General features: G+C 40.6%; 1 protein-coding gene across 8 annotated transcripts in view; it reads left to right on the top strand.

Moving 5' to 3' along the window:
* Window positions 1-3,319: 3,319 nt before the first annotated feature.
* Window positions 3,320-18,476, top strand: part of CBFA2T3 (CBFA2/RUNX1 partner transcriptional co-repressor 3) — a 53,869-nt gene continuing 38,712 nt past the window's right edge. For 2 of the 8 annotated variants that reach the window (XM_072422635.1, XM_072422640.1), the window contains exon 1: window positions 8,565-9,473. The gene's annotated coding sequence lies outside the window, so the exon portion shown is untranslated. Of the gene's footprint in view, window positions 3,439-8,322; window positions 9,474-18,476 lie in introns of those variants that run through there. The other 6 variants (XM_072422636.1, XM_072422642.1, XM_072422645.1 and 3 more) reach the window with 6 other exon arrangements.

Consider the following 18,476-nt stretch of genomic DNA (forward strand, 5'->3'; position numbering starts at 1 on the left):
GAGATGTGGAGAGGTAGGTATGTAGAGGTAAGTACAATACCTCTTCAATTACATGGAGCTGCTGATTTTAGCAAATAATTTTTTAATAAAAAGCATGTGAAAGCACTGCAGTTTTTCTGCAATGACTCCATGCCATTTTTTAGATATAAATAGCGGTTAGAGGAGCTCTTTAAGCCTGAAGCCCATTTTCTTTTTGCAGTTGAAGGCAGCAAAGTCAGGCACAGTTAACAATGCGGTAAGTTTAATTCACCATATTAAATAAAGGGTCTGAGAAAGACTGACAAGGGAAGATAATAGCCGAGCTGGATTGAGCAGGAGGGGGTGAGGTGAGATGTTTATGGAGGAGGTTGGGGGGGGAGGGGATGCTGATGCCAGATGTGGCCCACTCAGACCCATCTGCGGCGTGTGATATCCGCTAACACCCGGCTGAGACTTCCCTGTTCTCAAACTGAGCCCCTTATCTGCTCTGTGCATTCACACAGCCAAAGCTGCTGCACACTGAGCCAGAGACAGCATGGAGAGCAGGCAGGGGCCGACATGCGGCGGGTAGGCTCAGCTAGAAGCCTGGAGCTCCTTCTCCATGACTAGTCCTCTCTGTTACCAGCTCCATATAAGCAAACCGGTCATGTTATCCTCACCACATACATGTCCGTGTTTGACGACAATTTAATTTTAACATTCAGTTGTTTTTGTGGCTCTTTCATTATTGCCAACCACACATGAACATCTTTCTTTTTTAGGATTTGTTTAGAAATGTCAAAAAAGGGCAACATTTTAAAAAAAAATCACTCTATGCTGAAGATAAAAAGCCCAAATAGCCCAACATTCGGTGTATAGAAGGGACCTCTAGTGTCCATTCCTCCTTGCCAACCTCTGATGCCCAATTCATCCACTTTGCCCATGGAAGGGAAGAATGACATTCCCCCTGTCCTCCCACCATCCCCAGCAGCCAATCAACAATGCTTTGCGGTGAGAAAAAGCAATGGTCTTGTGGTTGTTTTTGCAAGTAAGGGTTTGTTGGCGACCTATTTATTTTTAATGGGCGTTCTTAATGCAATGTGCATTAACGCGTGTTGACACATGTGCAATGTGCATTAACGCACCCCACACATCAAATGGGCTGCTTTCATTTTAAGAGCTGATTTGTGGTCAAAAAGTGATTTGCTATGTTATAGGAAACATCTACAAAGGTTAATTGGGTGTAAGTAGTTTCCTGAAGAATCTACATTTTGTCTTGACTTCCTTCCTAAAATTTGCAATGGATTTCCTTGCCTATAGGCTCATAATTGCATATCTGTAGTAAGAGAGTACTGCGCATCGGACTGCTAGAGTCACAGGATTTTGGGGATGTCATTACTTTTGTACTAACTGTTTTCCTTGCTGGAGAGAAAGCTGTACCTAAGGACCTACAGTGCAAGGATCTTCCTACTTCTTCATCCATTCTGTTGATCTGTGCATTCTACTTTTTGAATATTCCACCAGTCATTAGGGGAGCACATGTAACATAAAAATGCCAAATCCTGCTCCTCTTCTGAATGGAAGCTTCTACAAAGGGACCAATCATAGAACAAGGCAAACATGGGGAAAGGATCAGCTACATGGAGACCACTGGCAATCTGGGTGACCAGTTCTTTGCCCTTTGCTTGCCATTTTTTAATTCAGCTTTCACAGTAACATTTTTACTTCAGTTGCTATAGCTGACTGGACAGCAAAGTAGTTCGGTGCTTAGCATTTCAGTAAAAAAAATATGTGTTTCAGGTTGGAGCCAAACTGGGGAATTTTAGTATCTCAAAAATCACTGGAGATGAATAAACTCCATTATGCACTCCATGTGTGGCTTACACAATGGGGATCCATTTGTTCCATCTATTCAGTGATTATTCTCTACTAATATTAATATTATTATTATTATCATTATTAATAATAAAGAGTATATTACACAGTGCTGTATTTTAAATCTGGGTTGCAAATGTGGAAGAGCTTAGAATCTAATAGGTGGGGAAGTCTCACACAATAGGATGGGAGATATGTAGTGGTGGGAAGTAGTGAGGGTTTTAGGAGACAGAAGAAGACGGTAGGTGAGTTTGAAATGATGTGTTTTGAGTGCTCTTTGAAATAAACAAAAAGTAGGAGCAAGCTGAACAGGATGAGGAAGACCATTCCAGAGAGTCAAGGCAGGATTTAGGCCGGATACGGCCTAGCCAGTATTCCAGTCCAGTCTAATGCCCCCTTAGGTATTTATTGTTGGATCTGGCCTAATTGAATTGTTGCGTTATTGCGAGTTCCCACGATATTATTGATATCATCAAGTTCCTGCACAGTAACCCCAATTACTATGCCTAAAGAGCAGAAGCAACACGCAGCTACCAGTCTCTGAAAGGCTGACCTCGAACATCGTGTCTTCAACCCCGAATGGACTGACAAATTATTCTTCGTCCAACGCAGGAACAAAGCCCGGTGTTTAGTGTGCAACGACACCAACAGCACTTTCAAGAGGTCGAATCTCAAGGGGCATTTCAATGCCAAGCAAGCGCACACTTAGAGAGACTACACCGCGGATGAGCGGAAGTGCAGTCACGGTTGGAAAAAACCTTTCCTTGGACACCTTGTTTCTTCTGGCCTAGTGTGCCTTCTTGACCTCCTGAAACGGCCTAGTAGTCCAAAAAGTTTGCCGACCCCTGCTTCATGGACACATCATAACAGTAACAAGGGGCAATGCAGCAATTCGACTTTCTGATGAGTTTCTTTGGATTAGTACAATCTAACCAAAAACTTTGGGGTTACCTACCACTGATTACTAAATATAAAGCAGATTCCCTGGTGTCATGTAGGCCCTTGTTCAGGCACTTCCTGTTTTGGGGTTACAACAATACAGATTTCCACACCGTACCCAGGAGCTGTAGGCACCATCACATAACCCACCCATGCCATGCATCCATCACTGGAATGCCTGCACACAGGAAAGGGTTACGAAGAGATTTCCAGAGATCAACAAAGAATGAAAACAATTATTAAAAAAGTCAATTGTTTGTGACAACCATTTAGCAAACCACATTATTGACTTATGGTTTGAATCTACGTTAACCTTCTGTCCTTACGTCGCTGCGATTGGCCGTGAAAAATGTAAATCAGTCAATTTTCTATTTTTTTTTTTCATTTGTCAATCCAGCAAATTGAAATGAATTCTAAAAATCAACGGCCTGGGTTATCTGCAGCCTGTAAGTTTCTGCAGCTCTGTTTATGGCATACAAACAGCTTGTTATCAGCAGCCCAGTCTGCTAGACTCAGCTTATCTCCTCCTCCACACTGGCCCTCCGCTCTTGTTGGGGCTTCTGTATTAAGAGGCTGCTTGGGAGCCCCATACAGAGGCCGGGATGATAGCCCTGAAGGCAGCTGTGGCTATGGATCACCTATGGAGGCATCATTTAAGCAAATAAGGTTGATATACAATCTTTTTATATCATTGTTGTTATTTTCCTGCTGTTTTTGATATTAAGAGTTTTTTTGCGTTTGATCCTTTTTATATCAGAAAAGATCGGCCCATTATAGACCCTTAGACTTGCCATAAATGTGGGGATCTAACTATTCAGATGTATATTTTTTGCAGTGTTCTGGTGCAATATAATATATATACCACATTACCATTATGATACTTGTATTTCAGTTTTTGGCATAAGCTCTTGTATCTTAGGGACTTTATTGGTGAGATGTGCAGCTGATGGGCCTGTTATGAAAAGTTCTCACGCTTCCTACTGAATTCTTGATTTTTTTGGATACTGAAACCCTTTTCTAAAAAAATGTGTATCTACTATTCTTATGAAAGGTCTGTTGATTGTACATATCTATCCATTGATTGAAATGCAATAGAAGGACATCAAGGCCATCCACAGGATTTGTTCCAGTATACTGTACATTGGCAATTATAATTGATAGAATGAGAACTGAAACAAACAGGCCTATCCAATGAAATAACAGCAAATTGCAAAGAGTGGTACCAAATATTATCCAATCAGAATCTATACTGTATTGATCTGGCTTTAGGTGTTTTCTAATCAATGTTTATGGATGACTGCAATCTTCAGAAGTAGTTTTTGTACCTACCTCTGCTTACTAAATATTTAGTTAGAAACAGGAGGAGCTTTTATAAAAAGTTTCCAGCAAACAGATTAAGATATTGTAATTTTTTTAGAATATATTTCTATGACATGTACATTGTCTTGTACTAAGGCTTTTAAGATACACTATATGACCAAAGTTTGATGGACACCTGACCATTAAACCTATATGAGCTTGTTGGACATCCCATTCTGAAATCATGGACATTGATATTATTATTACACATTATTTATATAGTGCTGATATATTATGCAGCGCTGTACAAAGTCCATAGTCATGTCACTAGCTGCCCCTCAAAGGAGCGGTCATATGTCAATAATACAGTCTAAGGACAATTTGGGGGAAGCCAATTAACCCAACTGCATGTTTTTGGAATGTGGGAGGAATCTCAAATACATGGGGAGAACATGCAAACTCCTTGCATATAATATAGAGTTGTTTCACTCTTCTGGGATGACTTTCTATTAGGTTTTTGAGTTGACCAGAAGAACACTTGTAAGCTCAGGTTCTGCTTTGGATGAGAAGGCCTGGCTAACAGTCAGGGTTCCAGTTCATCCCAAAGGTGCTCAGTAAGGTTTGGTTCTGTCCAGGCCTCTCAAGCTGCCCCACACCAATTGTATTTGTCTTTATGGGTTTATTTTGTTCCCTGGGGGCCATGCTGAAAATTAAAAGACCTCCTGCACAAGACTGGATGAGCACAATTGTCAAATATGTCTGCTGTAGTACAACAATACCCCTTATTTCAAAAACTAGAATTCTATATTTTGGAGTGGTATCCGCATACTTCTGGCTGTATAGTAGGTCTAATGGTCAGTTATCCTATTTAGTGTATATGGAGGTCAAATGAATGACAGGCACTATCAATACGAGCGCTGTTGATGGCCAAGGTAAGGATTTATCACAGACAGGACTCTCTAAAAGTGGGCCTTGGAAAACTGCTCACTTGTCTCAGTCCCTACCAAGACAGGCACTGAGGAAATAGCAGTGGCCCAGTGGCTAGGACCTTAGCATTGCATTGTGATTATGATTTTAAATTCTTACATAAATCTGATGGCTGGAGATTTAGAATTTTTTTCCCCAAAAAATGCTACCCATCTTAAATGTAATCCAAACCAGTTGGGTCAACCTATTCAATTTCCTTACAGATAAAGATGGATATATTGGCTATTATGTCTTGGGTGTAAAAACAGTTAAACCGCAGACAATCAAACCAACAAAAAAATAGAATGATTGTTTCATATGCTATAGATACAAAACTAATGAAAATGCTAGCTGCCTGACTGTCATACAAATCCAGGGAATTCCATCTAAGGCATTTACCTAGGCCTAATATTCATATCTGAACACCTGACATCTTTCCTGACAAAATGGCCTATTTTGTAATGAGACGGGCACACTTTCCTGGCTGCTTGAAGCCCAAAATCAACCTGCAAATTAACCCTTTGTTTTACCACAGGGGTCAGTAACATTCAGCATATTGCTAATTAACAAGGCAGGCTGTCTGCTGGGATATGACAGATCTGAGGGCTGAAGTCATCCGTCACCCCATCGGAGGGCACATTGTCTTCTTAATACCACTAATTGCCACCACACCGAGAGGCAGCAGATAGATAGGGAGTCACTAACAACCAATAGTGATAGGTTATGCTTCTCAGGGACCCGGTGACACCAGGGAACGGACATCACAGATTATTAACCTCTTCCTCCCTGGTAGAGAAAAACGATTATAAAATGTGTTTACTTTAGATAGTTGAGCTTTAGGATTAAAAAAGTAAAAAAAAAGGCAAATACATAAAAAATCAATATATATATTTATTTATATATACAGTATATGTTTTATATCTCAAACTCAATACAATGAAACTCATTTAAAATGAACCCATAATTCGAGCATTATACGGCATTATTTGGAATGTATCTGGGGTATAAAACAGCAGAATATACCCAAAAAAAGAAATGATATAATGGAGAGGGCACAGCTGGCGTCCTGGCTGGTCTTACCATAGACCTACTAACAGATGTCATTCTGGAGCCTCCATATACCCAACATGGCAACTAACACAGAGAAGAAAGCTACCCAGGTATTGTTTGTTCTGTACATTGTACTATATTTTCCATAGCGGCATGGATCCCCTTATATACAGGCTTGGAAATAATTTTATCACATAATGTATTTTTGGTTTAAGAATTTATGATCATTTAATGCTCTAGGGGATGATATATAATACATTATAATGACCTCATAATGTGTCCTCAGCCAACACTTGGAATGGAGATGGGTCGGAACCTAGTCGATCTAGACACAGGTCCGATAAAGAGTTACGTAGGCATTAAAGTCAATGTACATATACATGTTTCTCCTTCCCGTGATGTAGCAACCACATTGTTTTTTAACTTTGCAATAATTCCCCTTCTGATGCTGCCACTGGTGGTGAAACGCGTCAGTAGTAGTGGGTCTGCCATATTACAGTCTGTTAAATAAAACTGACGATGAAGAAAGGATGAGAGACCCATAGCTGCAATCAGTTTTCATTTTCCATGGTAAAAAGCAGAAGACAGTCCAACACATTTCTCCTCTTCACCAGGACTCAGTGTGGCACGAGGAATATAAGGAACTATACAGTGGTGTGAACCAAAAAAACTGCATATTGTATAGTAATGGCGGATCAGCAGCCACATTGGAGAGACCTTTGTCTCCCTATATATAATCTTTGGACATACAAAATTTGCATGTATTGACGCAGGAGAGATAATATACTCTGATTTGTGTATATGTCCCTTTTCTTACTGTCATCAGTACAGCAGATTAAGTAGGACAGGAAATGGCTGGAACCCAATCAGCTTTCTATTGCTCTTTGTATCGTAGGTTAGATCTTCCCCACTTGCTGGAAAAGAGAGGAAATGTGAGCTGTGGATATCAGTAAAAGCTGAAAAGTGGTCAATGGGCAGCACTGAGGCTCAGTGGTTAGCACTCCGGCCTTTGTAGCGCTAGGTCCCAGTTCTGAATCTTGGCCAGGATACTATCTGCATGGAGTTTGCAGGTTCTCCCTGTGTCTGTGTGGATTTCTAATGGGTACTCCGGTTTCCTCCCACATTCCAAAAACATGCAGTTAGGTTAATTGGTTTCCACCTATAATTGACCTTAGTCTGTGGTAGGGATATTAGATTGTGAGCCCCTTTGAGGCACAGCTAGTGACAATAATATATGGATTTTGTACAGCGCTGTGTAATATGTTGGCGCTATGTAAATAATGTGTAATAATAATAATCCCTTCCTGCTTTTGCTTTGATACACACTTTGAATAGGTATGTGCAATGTAAGGGTGAGGTGGTTGTAGACAAGGTGAAAGTTACATTTGGGTGTCCTTTCGGGTGCTGAAGATCTCTGGTGGGACTTCCAGCTAAAGATCAGCACTCTGGTGGGTCAATTTTCAGGGACTACAGAACCGGGAGAGAAATGTTATTCCTGATTTATTTAGGCTCTCCAAGATTGCAGAAGATAGGCTATCATGGGTAATCCAGCAAATCAGAAATTGATCTGGTCCAGGATTGAAAACATTTGCTACTTACAAGCAAATTATTTTTAGAAAATCCATTCCAGGATCACCCAGGCTCTCCAATGAAAGTCTATCTTCTCCAGTTTTGGAGAGCTTTGTGTAAACACGCCAATGCACAGCATGTGTTGGTGTGCTGGGGTTCCATTTATTGCTTAAGGCAGAAGTGTCAAACTCAAATACACAGAGGGCCGAAATGAAAAACTTTGACCAGGTCGAGGGCCAAACTTGAAATTTGAAAAAACTTGAAACTTGAAAAAGTTGAGGAAGTTTACTACTTCAACCATAACTAGGGTTGAAAAGACTAATTTCTATCTATCTATGCAGGCTGTGTGTTGTTCATCCTCCCACATCACTCCTGTGAGCGTGAGTCCCGCGGCTGTGCTCATCAATGAATGCAGGCGTGGAAATCATCACAGGATGAATCTCTATCCAAGAACACATACTACAGGGCTGCAAGAGCAATCAGCTGTCACCTCCACTCCCCTGATTGCTCTTGCAGGTCCCATCTCGATGGATGAATTTTTACAGGCCGTTCTCGCTTACACTTCGGTAAGCGAGAACGGCCCGATTCGCCACAAGATAGAATTTTAAAATTTTGCTCGCTCATCCCTAGTGGTAACACGGGCGGGTGGGCCAGATGTAGTTCATCTTCAGAATTCTTTGGTGGCCCAAAAAAAGGACATTGAGGGCCAGATTTGGCCCACGGGCCAGAGTTTGACAATCCTGGCTTATGGCATATGTTGCGGTTTAATGCATTTGGCGGCCCATTTATATGACCAGCCAACACTTTTGCTGTTTTATCACATTCCAGTTTATCCTCTCTAGTAAAGCTCTTTTGATCTCAGCCCGGTACAGAAATACATAAATCACAGAATTGGTGATCTCGTTATCTTGATTCTTATGGGTCAACCCCAAAGAGGGCGGATAGGGTTGGCACTGGAGTGTGGAGTGGGCGGCACTTGGCCAGTTTTCCTGTTTAGGAAATTCAGAGGCTCATCTCCATTACCTATCCAGGAACACTTGTGCGTCCCTGGCATTCCATAGAAGCTGGCAATGCCGGACGACCAACGCACGTATGCACGCCAGACCGTTCTCCAATGCCTTTGTCCAGCTTTGAACTTTTTCAGGTCCATATGTCCATTCCACAAAGCCTCAACAGCTGCTCCATAACCTTTCAGGACATCAGATCTATCTATAGTAACTACAAGCATGCTACCTCCCACCCCTGACAATATCACAGCAATCAAAGGGGGGGTACTGTGCATCATCTAAAACATTCTCCTAAAATACATAGGAGACAAGACAGCAGCATCTCACTTAGGAGCAGCTTGTCCCAAGTCTTGGAGTCAGGATCCAGGCGCCCCTCACAGGCGCTCCCTGGTACTGCACTGCCTCCATCCCCGAGAAGAGAAGCAGACAGAGCAGCAGCGGCAGTGTCAGCCTGAGAGGCAGCGGAGGAGGAGGCACAGACCGGGCACACACCGGGACAACGGGCACTGCACTGCCAACGGGACAGCCTGCAACTGGACACTGTCTGGGAGCTTCATCCAGGACTAATCAGCTGCTGCATGTGCAGGGAACTGGCAAGCCAAGCAAGAAAGTGACCGGTGATGTGATCAGAAAGGACAGAGGACAGAGCTCAGGTCTCTGGGAGAGGACAAGGTGACAGCTGGGGGAGAAGCTCTGCAGATTTACACACAGAGACATCTGAGGGACCCTAGGATGTGACATGGTGTACCTACCTCTACTTGGACCAGTCTAGTGATCACTAACCTGCAACTCCTTCCTGACCCTGGGGTGGTAAGTGTCTGAGCCAACTACCAGTCCATCTGTATCCATCTACCATCCAAACAACATGCCTCCATCTACTCTATCTATCTTGATTCACAATCTCATCTTTCCATCCTTCCATTTGTCTATATCTCCTTCATTTCCTATCCCATCATAGCTTTTGAGCTTTGCTTGTTTTTTTGGTTGCCTATTATTTAAAGTTCCTTATGCCCATTTCATATTTAAATATAGTTTTATTATATTTATTATTCAAGCAGCTGAAATTATCATTTTGTTGGGTGACTTGGCTGTGAAGGGATATGGGGGAGTCCCTATGTACGTGACTTTTGATGGTGTTTTTGGCTTTGGAGAGGCTTGTCCGGGGTATTTGTTAAACACTTTCTAACAAGTCAGGTGAATGTGTTACATGGTTTCATTTAAGACTTCTATATTACAGAAATATAAATATATTTAATTCATAATATTTATATATATTTAATATTTAAATATTATTATTATAATATAATAATAACTCCTCTGAGCAAATGCAATTTCCCAAACAAGCCAAATGGCTTTCCAGAATTGCATTTTTATTTTAGCAAAGAAGACAAATCATCCGGGTGATTTTTAATCCATGCCTGCGTTTAGTTTAAAATGGAAAAAATTTGCCCTCGGAGCTAGCAATCGGATTCAGCTGTTGGATTAACAAAAGGCGATCCTTTGACGGCGTCGTTAATGAACTCTGGTAATGATCTGCCGGTGAATGGCACAAGATCCAGATTATTGGTTTGGCAATTCATGTAGTGTTTAGTAAGCTCTGTAACAATACACCATGTAATCTTCTTAGCGCTGACCGGGTATTGTTTGCGGAATCCGTCTGTCACGCAGAGTGTTACGGAGCCTGCCGTCAAGGCGAGGAGTGGTCCCTGCCACCTGGCTGGTTTCATCGGGCGCGTTATACGCAGGGACAGCAGTCACGCTTAGAAGCTGGCATCCCTTCAGGAACTTGGAGCTGTTATTGGGAATTTTGGTTCCACTTTTTTTTTCATTGTATCACCTCTCCCTCTTATATATTCATATTTATTCATCGCCTTAGCGTTTAATTGTTCTTTACATCTTTAATAGTCCAATAATCGGTGCTTTGTTTCATCCATTAATGACATTTGATATTGCTGTACAAAGGATGAGATGTAAATATCCCATTGGTTTCATGTTGGGTTCCTCTAGTTTCTTTATTACAACGAATATGATTAAAAGTCTCTCCATCTTATTTATTACAGCGATATTCCTAGCAGCCAATTAGCAATTACATTTCATTGTTTTACCTCCCGTTATCTGGTGACGGAAGGTTTCTCTGGGTCATCCGACTTTGTCCATATCATTAATAATCTTAGCACTTCCATACTAGATAAACCGGTTTATTTTACGTCTTTATTAAAAGTATTTCATTATGTGATAATTCATGGTATTAGACAATAATATCCCGCAGCAGAGTAATGCTCTGTAATAATAATACATTGCAATGCATTAGTTAGTTGTATATATATGTATAGTTTAGAGTAAGGTGAGATGTGAAATTGGATATAAAGTCAATTTTGGATGTACCTTAAAATTGCACATAGAAGCTTCTGATTCCTGGTGCAAAATCAGAATGACCCCCTTTGATATAATATAGGGGTACCTATGAAATAACTTTCAGGTCTTCAGGGAATTTCTGCTATAATTACTATATTCACAGCTCACAGTATATTAGTGGTCAATTCCTCTTACATTGCTGGCCATGGGAAGAATGTCACCTATACAGATAGCCAAAAACATCATTGGGGTCATTTAAACTGACCTGAGAGGCACAAACTGTCCATTGCTCAGGGAGCCCTGGTTGAGAAATACTGGCCCATTGTTTTTATTATCTTTTGTATTAAACATTGTAGAGGATCGAAGAACAGAAGAGAGAAGGGTAAAGGGTGTTAAGGAAATGCTTAAATTGGCCATAGATGGACAGATGGATCCCTAGACAATGAGAGTTTGCACCCGCAAACCCATTGGGACATTATAACTATTTGTTGTGGAGTATGGACAATCAAACGCTTTCTTTCTGTTAAGAAAAAAATAGATTTTCAAATCTTGGAAACCCTTAGGGGATCTGTACATGGCCCACTCATCACCCTCATTGCAGAACTGAGCTGCATAAAATTGTCTGTAAATCCTTCATTGCCACTTGGGTCTGAGTTCCCATTTGGGTGAAGATTGGGCTGTTTTGGGTCACACCTAAAGGACCTTTTTTGTGGGTGTCAGTGCAAAACAAAACAAAACTGCACCCTATTTTCTAATTAGAAATTGTGGGAGCAGCAGCACACTGATGAGGCTTGCTCTCCACTCCTGCAAGCTTGTTCACAGTACTAGACTGACAGTACTGTCCAAAACAAGACAGGCTGATTGGCTCAGAGTATTGTCCATCTCTTCTGTGTAGGAAATTGAATATCTAATAAGAAGCAGTATTCTGGTAATTGAATGGTCATGTTTTTTTTTTAGCTGAAGTCCAGACAAAATGCAAAATGCACGTTAGTTGATTTACCAAAGGATTTGTATATCTGTGCATTCACTTCTAGAATTATTACAGCTCTGTCAGACAGCCTGGTGACTTATTTTTACTCTACAGCAGGTACAGAATATAGTTGGGTCACCTTCCTGCCTCTACTCTGTTATTGGACAGTGAAGGAGTCACCGTAGACTGATGAGGTTATTCCTCTACCCTGCCTCCTGCCTATTCTGAAGCCTTAGACAAATGGCCTAATGCACATGAGCATTATTTTTCTTGTGAAATGAGCATGGCCTAATACTTAGTCCATACCTTTCTCGCAGCTCTCGTTGTCTTTTCTGGGATTACCAAAGAAGTTTGTTTTACAGCAAAAATAATTTATTGAAGAACACATTGTTTTTAGTATCATCCAATCACATTTATTAAATCGGAATAAGGATTGAAGTTTTATTTGTCGATGCTGTGCCAGGTGATTCCTGAGGTTTTCCTGTTGGTTACACCATTCATAGCTAAAATGCAACTTTTGAAACACCACTACCTATGTCAGACTGTTCTATCACTGTAGCTCTATATGGAGCTTTCATACTTAGGAGTATGGTCCCTTATCCCCATGTGACAACTCACAGCCAATTACCAATCATCTCTTCATATGACTCCGTATGATATCATCCATATGACTACCATGTGCTCCTCAATACCCAGGCTTACCATGTTAGTGAAAACAAAAGGTCCGATTTATTACCTTCCCAGAAACACATACTCACCTTTCCCTTGCTCTCCTGCAGTTTCATTCAGCCCCTGGAGTAGGAAACCTCATGTAAGCTCCAAGTATCTGTAGTCAGAGCTTACATAGGTGTGAGGACAGAACTAGGCATGAAGGCATCAAATACTCCTCCATACCCAAAAGAGATCAGATGGGGAGAGGGAGGTATAAAACAAAACCATTTGCTTTAGGTTTGCATTAGTTCGTTGTGTAAATACAAAATATAGGGTTGATCACCATGGCTTGTGCATGGTTGATGACCCTGGTTGGGTTTTGTGTTGGGTTGATGACCCTGGTTGGGTTTTGTGTTGGGTTGATGACTCTGGTTGGGTTTTGTGCTGGGTTGATGACCCTGGCTGAGTCTTGTGTTGGGTTCATGACCCCGTCTGAGTCTTGTATTGGCTTGATGACCCTGATTGGGTCTTGTGTTGGGTTGGTTACCCTGATTGGGTTTTGTGTTGGGTTGAAGACCTTGTCTGAAAATTGTGTATGGTTGATGACCCTGGTTGGGTTTTGTGTTGGGTTGATGACCCTGACTAGGTTTTGTGTTGGGTTGATGACCCTGACTGAGTCTTGTGTTGGGTTGATAACCCAGGTTGGGTTTTGTGCTGGACTGATGACCCTGATTGGGTTTTGTGTTGAGTTGATGACCCTATCTAAATCTTGTGTTGGGTTAATGACCCTGATTTGGGTTGATGTTCCTTTGGATATAGAGAGCTAACAAAAGATAAGATTAAATATTGAGTGTATAGTAAAACTTTCTTAGAGAACTGTGGACGTTCCCATTGATGATCCGGCTATTATGGTGATCCAAAAAGTTCCATATTTTTAAGGAGCTCACCTGTGACAAGTTTGCAGATTGCTGGTTCTGACTTTACTTGCATTTACTTCCTTCGGATCAGTAACTCAGCGGTGTCCAAGTGACCAGAATTTTAAGCAGAAGGTCAGCCATTGTAGCCTCCATACTCATCTTTGCATAATTGCTTTCTTATCCATTCTTTGGCCGGGTGCTTCTTTCAACACAATTCAATGTTTGCAGCTTTGCAACACCACACATCCTGTATGAAGAAGCTGCTGCAACACTTGAACACAGATGTGGGGTTTGCAATGTAGAAACTCTGCCTTGTGACATCATATCAGGCTTGCCTCATTGTCCGTGGTTTTAGTTATCTTGAATCTATTTTCTGGGTTGTTGCGTACATTCCTTTTACACAACACAGACGCATGACATAACACAATGTGTTTTGTCATTTGCAGTTTGGTCATTTACTTTTTATCATTTCATATAATTTTATAGAACCATTCCACTCACTCTTATTGTATACATTGTTTGCACATGTGATTCATCAATTTTACTTTTTGTCAGTTCCTATATTTTTATACAAATGTTTCATTCCTCGGTCTTGTATACATTTTTTTTTTGCACATGTGATTCATCAATATTTATTTTTGCAATTAGTGGCCCACAAGCTGCTGTCATCTGTCTGTTCTGTATCACTTCTAAAACTATTGTGCGGCTGTTGTGTTTGGCATTGCATGTTGGGGTTGTTCTGCAAAAAGCCTGCTATACTTGGGTGTACTTTATTCTGCAAGTGGGTGTAGATTTTAGAGGAGGGATTGAAATGTGCAAAGCTCCCAGTCTGTATGATTTCGGGTTTATCATTTTAGAAGTGAGCCTGTCTATATTTAGCAAGCAATTTTTTTTTTGCAAGTTGTTTATTTCCCTCATTAATTGCCATAGAATGGGCATTAAAATAAAACAATGAATATCTTAATATTATCTCTCTGCAATAATAACATCTTAGCTCTACATTTTCTCTTTGTTTTATAGCCTTTTATGTCTTTGTCAGTGTAAACATTGCTTTGTGTGCTTTCAGCCCGGCTCTGTCTGCATAGTAACTGCAGACAAGTACTCCGCTTCACATACCTATATGATTCAGTGACTGATTTACTAAAAGACATATGAGCTGCTCACAAATTAACAGATATTTAGTAAATGCCGTTAAGCACAGCTGACTTCAGCCATCCAACCATATGCAAGCAAAATCCTGGTTTTAAACTTTCCTTGCACATGATTGGGTATTCTTTGCAAAGTAATATTCACAAATCTAAGTAAAATATCCCATAAAAGGAGATATTTCACTTTGCTAAGTGAACAGCTTCTATCCCCTTAGTAAATCAACCCCAATATCGCCAGTGTCTGGAGCCATTGATGATGATTTATATACTGCAGTGCACTTATGCAATCATCGGAGACCACAGACAGTAAAGAAGCACCTGCATAGCTTTAACTAAAGTATAAAGAGCACATGTCTCCAGGAATGAAAACAAGGAAGGGATCTCTCTAGATGTGCATTTTAACATTTTACTGTCTGGAATTAGGGACTGTAGGGACTGGCTGCTCTTAGTGGTTTTTGATCTCCATACATTAGTTCAGTGCAGTATAGAAACCATAATGGCTCCTGGTAGTGAAAACTTTAAATCAAACCGAGCACATAACTTCCTTTCTCTTACTCTCTGTCTGCAGTTACAGTGCAAATGCAGACAAGTTGAATGCAAACTTTGTAACGTTTACTCATAACTTTCAAACCACAAGAAAATAAAAGGCTGGGGTCTTAGTTTATATCTGCAAGGATTATTGGTATCCCTATGCATTTTAAAAAAGACATTGTGCTTGTAAAAGATTTCTGTCCATTAAGGAAAGCATTTTACAGGTATCTGGTAACAAGTGTTTGCCTTATTAAGTTAAAAGCAAAACCCCAGACTAATATGAAAAATACCCCTCAGTCTTTCACCTATGCATTATTTCAAATGATTACATTTTTTTTCAATTACTAGCATAGCTTCCAAAAAGATGGCATTAGAATTCCCTGCATGGGATAAATCAGCAATATTGGGCTATTCAGGCCTACGCCATCACACAGGGCTGCTATGATTTGGGCACTAGAATCTGGGGGCACAGGAAGGACCTCAGCATTGTATTATTAGGATCTCATAGTCTTTTGGGCAGGTAAGTGGCACAGGAAGTTGCAGTTGGGAGTAGCAGTATCACTTACCTGGACATGCAAGGTGGCAATGTTATATAAATCACAAGACTGGCTGAATAGTAGCAAATATTTTGGCTGGTGAAACGGCACAGAAAGCAGGATCTTCTATAACTGATGTATAAAGCTAAGGTTGTTTCATCAATAAAAACAGATTAGTAATCTACACTTCTCTCTCCCACCTTACTTCTCATACCCTTTCCTTTCAAGTTCTTTCAGAAGTGGCACGGTGCCATCCATTCACCGTGATACCAATCGGTGCCAACCCTTCTGTTCCTGTGCAAATAGTGTAGCAGCTGAAACTCGCTGCCATCCTCGCACCCGGCAGGGAGAGGCACCTCACCCACTCACTGTCTTAGCTCGCTATATGCCAAGTGACATTGACAAAGATTTGCAAAAAGAAAGCAAAAAAACAGTTCTGTTACCGCTAAGGTTTCAAGATTTTTGAATGTTGTTTGTGTGACATTTTAGAAAACAGATAAAGCCAGTGAATGTGGAATCAAAGTGGTGTTTAGAGATGGGTTGCAGATGAATAATCCAGCTGTTACAGCACTATACCTCCTAAGAGCCAAAAGAGCGGCGATACTTTTCTTCCCTGTAGGTATTTAAAGCAACAAGGTGAGGTTCAGAATTACCTAGGACAGGAGTGTCAAACTCTGGCTCGGGGGCCAAATCTGGCCCCCAACGTCCTTTTTTTTGGCCCCCAAAGGAATCCTATATATGAACTGCAGCTGGCCCGCCGCTGCATTGAAATACCGCCGCTACTACAATTCCTGGCATCACTCGTGTCTATAGACCAGCGGGGTCTCTGCCTATGTGTGGCCCCGCATTGGACTGTTTTATAGACGCAAATTATACCGGGAATTTTAGTAGCGGCGCTATTTCAATGAAGAGGGAGATTCAGCGGGGGGGAGGGGGCACTCATAAGATTTAGCCCCACATTGGCCGCGTCTGGCATTTCCAGCACTCCCCCTCAGCTTTACTTTTCCTTGCTACTCCAAGGCATGGACTTGAATGGTTGGATTTTCATAGAATAATATTATTATTATTATTATTATTGTTAGCCTGTGCAAAAAGGTTACCATTGAAATTTAACTCTAGACTACAAATAGAGAAAGAGGCATAAGATTTTTTCTTAAATAAAATTAAAAAAAAATGTATGCCTCTTTCTCTATTATAAGCTTGTTCCTGATTGAGTGTGAAGCAAAACCTCTTTGTTTCCATATGAAAAGGGTTTATATCTAATGAGAAGGAAAAATTTCCTCAATTTTTTTCAATAAATTTCAAGGTTGGCCTGCAACTTTGTCTAAGTTTTTAATTTTGGCCATCTGTGTATTTGAGTTTGACACCCCTGACCTAGAAGAAAGGGAATAGAACAGCTTTTATACTCACCTATCCTACCGTCCCTTCATTCCAGCTCTTTGGTGTTTGACACTTGGAGGACCCATGTCCATTACCACCATCAAAAACTTTGGGCCCCATACTAAGTTACATTAATGAGCCACCCTCCCCCATAAAATGTCCAACATTGCAAAAGTCAAGCTTTTATTTGATTGGGGCCCAGTACAGAAGAATCCCTTGTACTCCCTCTACTAATAGCCACCTGCTCGCTGTGGTTCCATCTTCTTGCTGTGTCCTGCATGGATGTAGGGGTTGAAGGATGGAACCATGGCATATGGCAGGGGACACATCAACCTGGAACTGAATGCTAAAAAGTCTTATGGAGGATGCAGCACTATAGAGTAGGAGACGTAGACCACTTGACTGCCAAAAATAAAAGCTCTTCTTTTCCAGATTTTTTTTAAACCCTGGATGGGTAAAGTTAGGGTATTTAAGATATACATCTTTTTGTAACAAACATATATAGTAAATTGTGGCAGTGGTATAAAAACCTAAGAAGAGAAAATGAAATTGCCGCTGGTGGTCTCCATCAGAAGCATCAGAAGTGCCCAAACTAGGATCTTCATTGCAGAATCGTTATTTTATTGCTGTTTTCAAACTTCAACTTATTGAAAACTCTTTTGAAATAACATCAACGTGTTTTTAGTGATTATTTTTATACCTACTTTAACAGGTTCGTATTATTGTTACTTTTAAGGGTTTGATGTGTCCAGTAATAAATATTTGTACAGGTACATTTTTCACTTAATTCGGGAAGGGGGGGGGGTCATAAAAATGTATATTACATCTTACTTGGAATAGTCATTGTTTTGTATATATATATATGTTATACTGTATTTATATATATGACACAAAGTATGCTGATGGAGTCACTGACACTTTAAAAGGCTTCAAAAAGTAGAGAACTTCCATAAACTATTTATTGCTGCCTAGAGATTTCCTGCCACGGTGGCAATGTTGATGCCAGGATAGGAAAGAAAATATCTCCAATGGCACGCACACAGCAAGGTTTCAACCGTTCTTTACTTTATTCAAAGCAAAAAAGTATAAAAAAAAAATATATCTAAAATACAAACTTTTTTTTAGTTTTAGATAAAGGATTGAGGAGTAGAAGTTCTCTTAGATTTGTATTGCTGTTCACTTGCTGCTCCTTATTTGTCCTGGTGACCACTGTCACTGAATACAGAAAGGAATGAAGAATTAAAACTGGGACAGGAATACTGAAATTGAGGACAGTGGAAAGTGAAGAAATCTCCTCTTACTTGCTGTTGTCTTCTAAAGATTAT

This window comes from Pyxicephalus adspersus, chromosome 9 (genome assembly GCF_032062135.1).
Source record: "Pyxicephalus adspersus chromosome 9, UCB_Pads_2.0, whole genome shotgun sequence".
Lineage (NCBI taxonomy): Eukaryota > Metazoa > Chordata > Amphibia > Anura > Pyxicephalidae > Pyxicephalus > Pyxicephalus adspersus.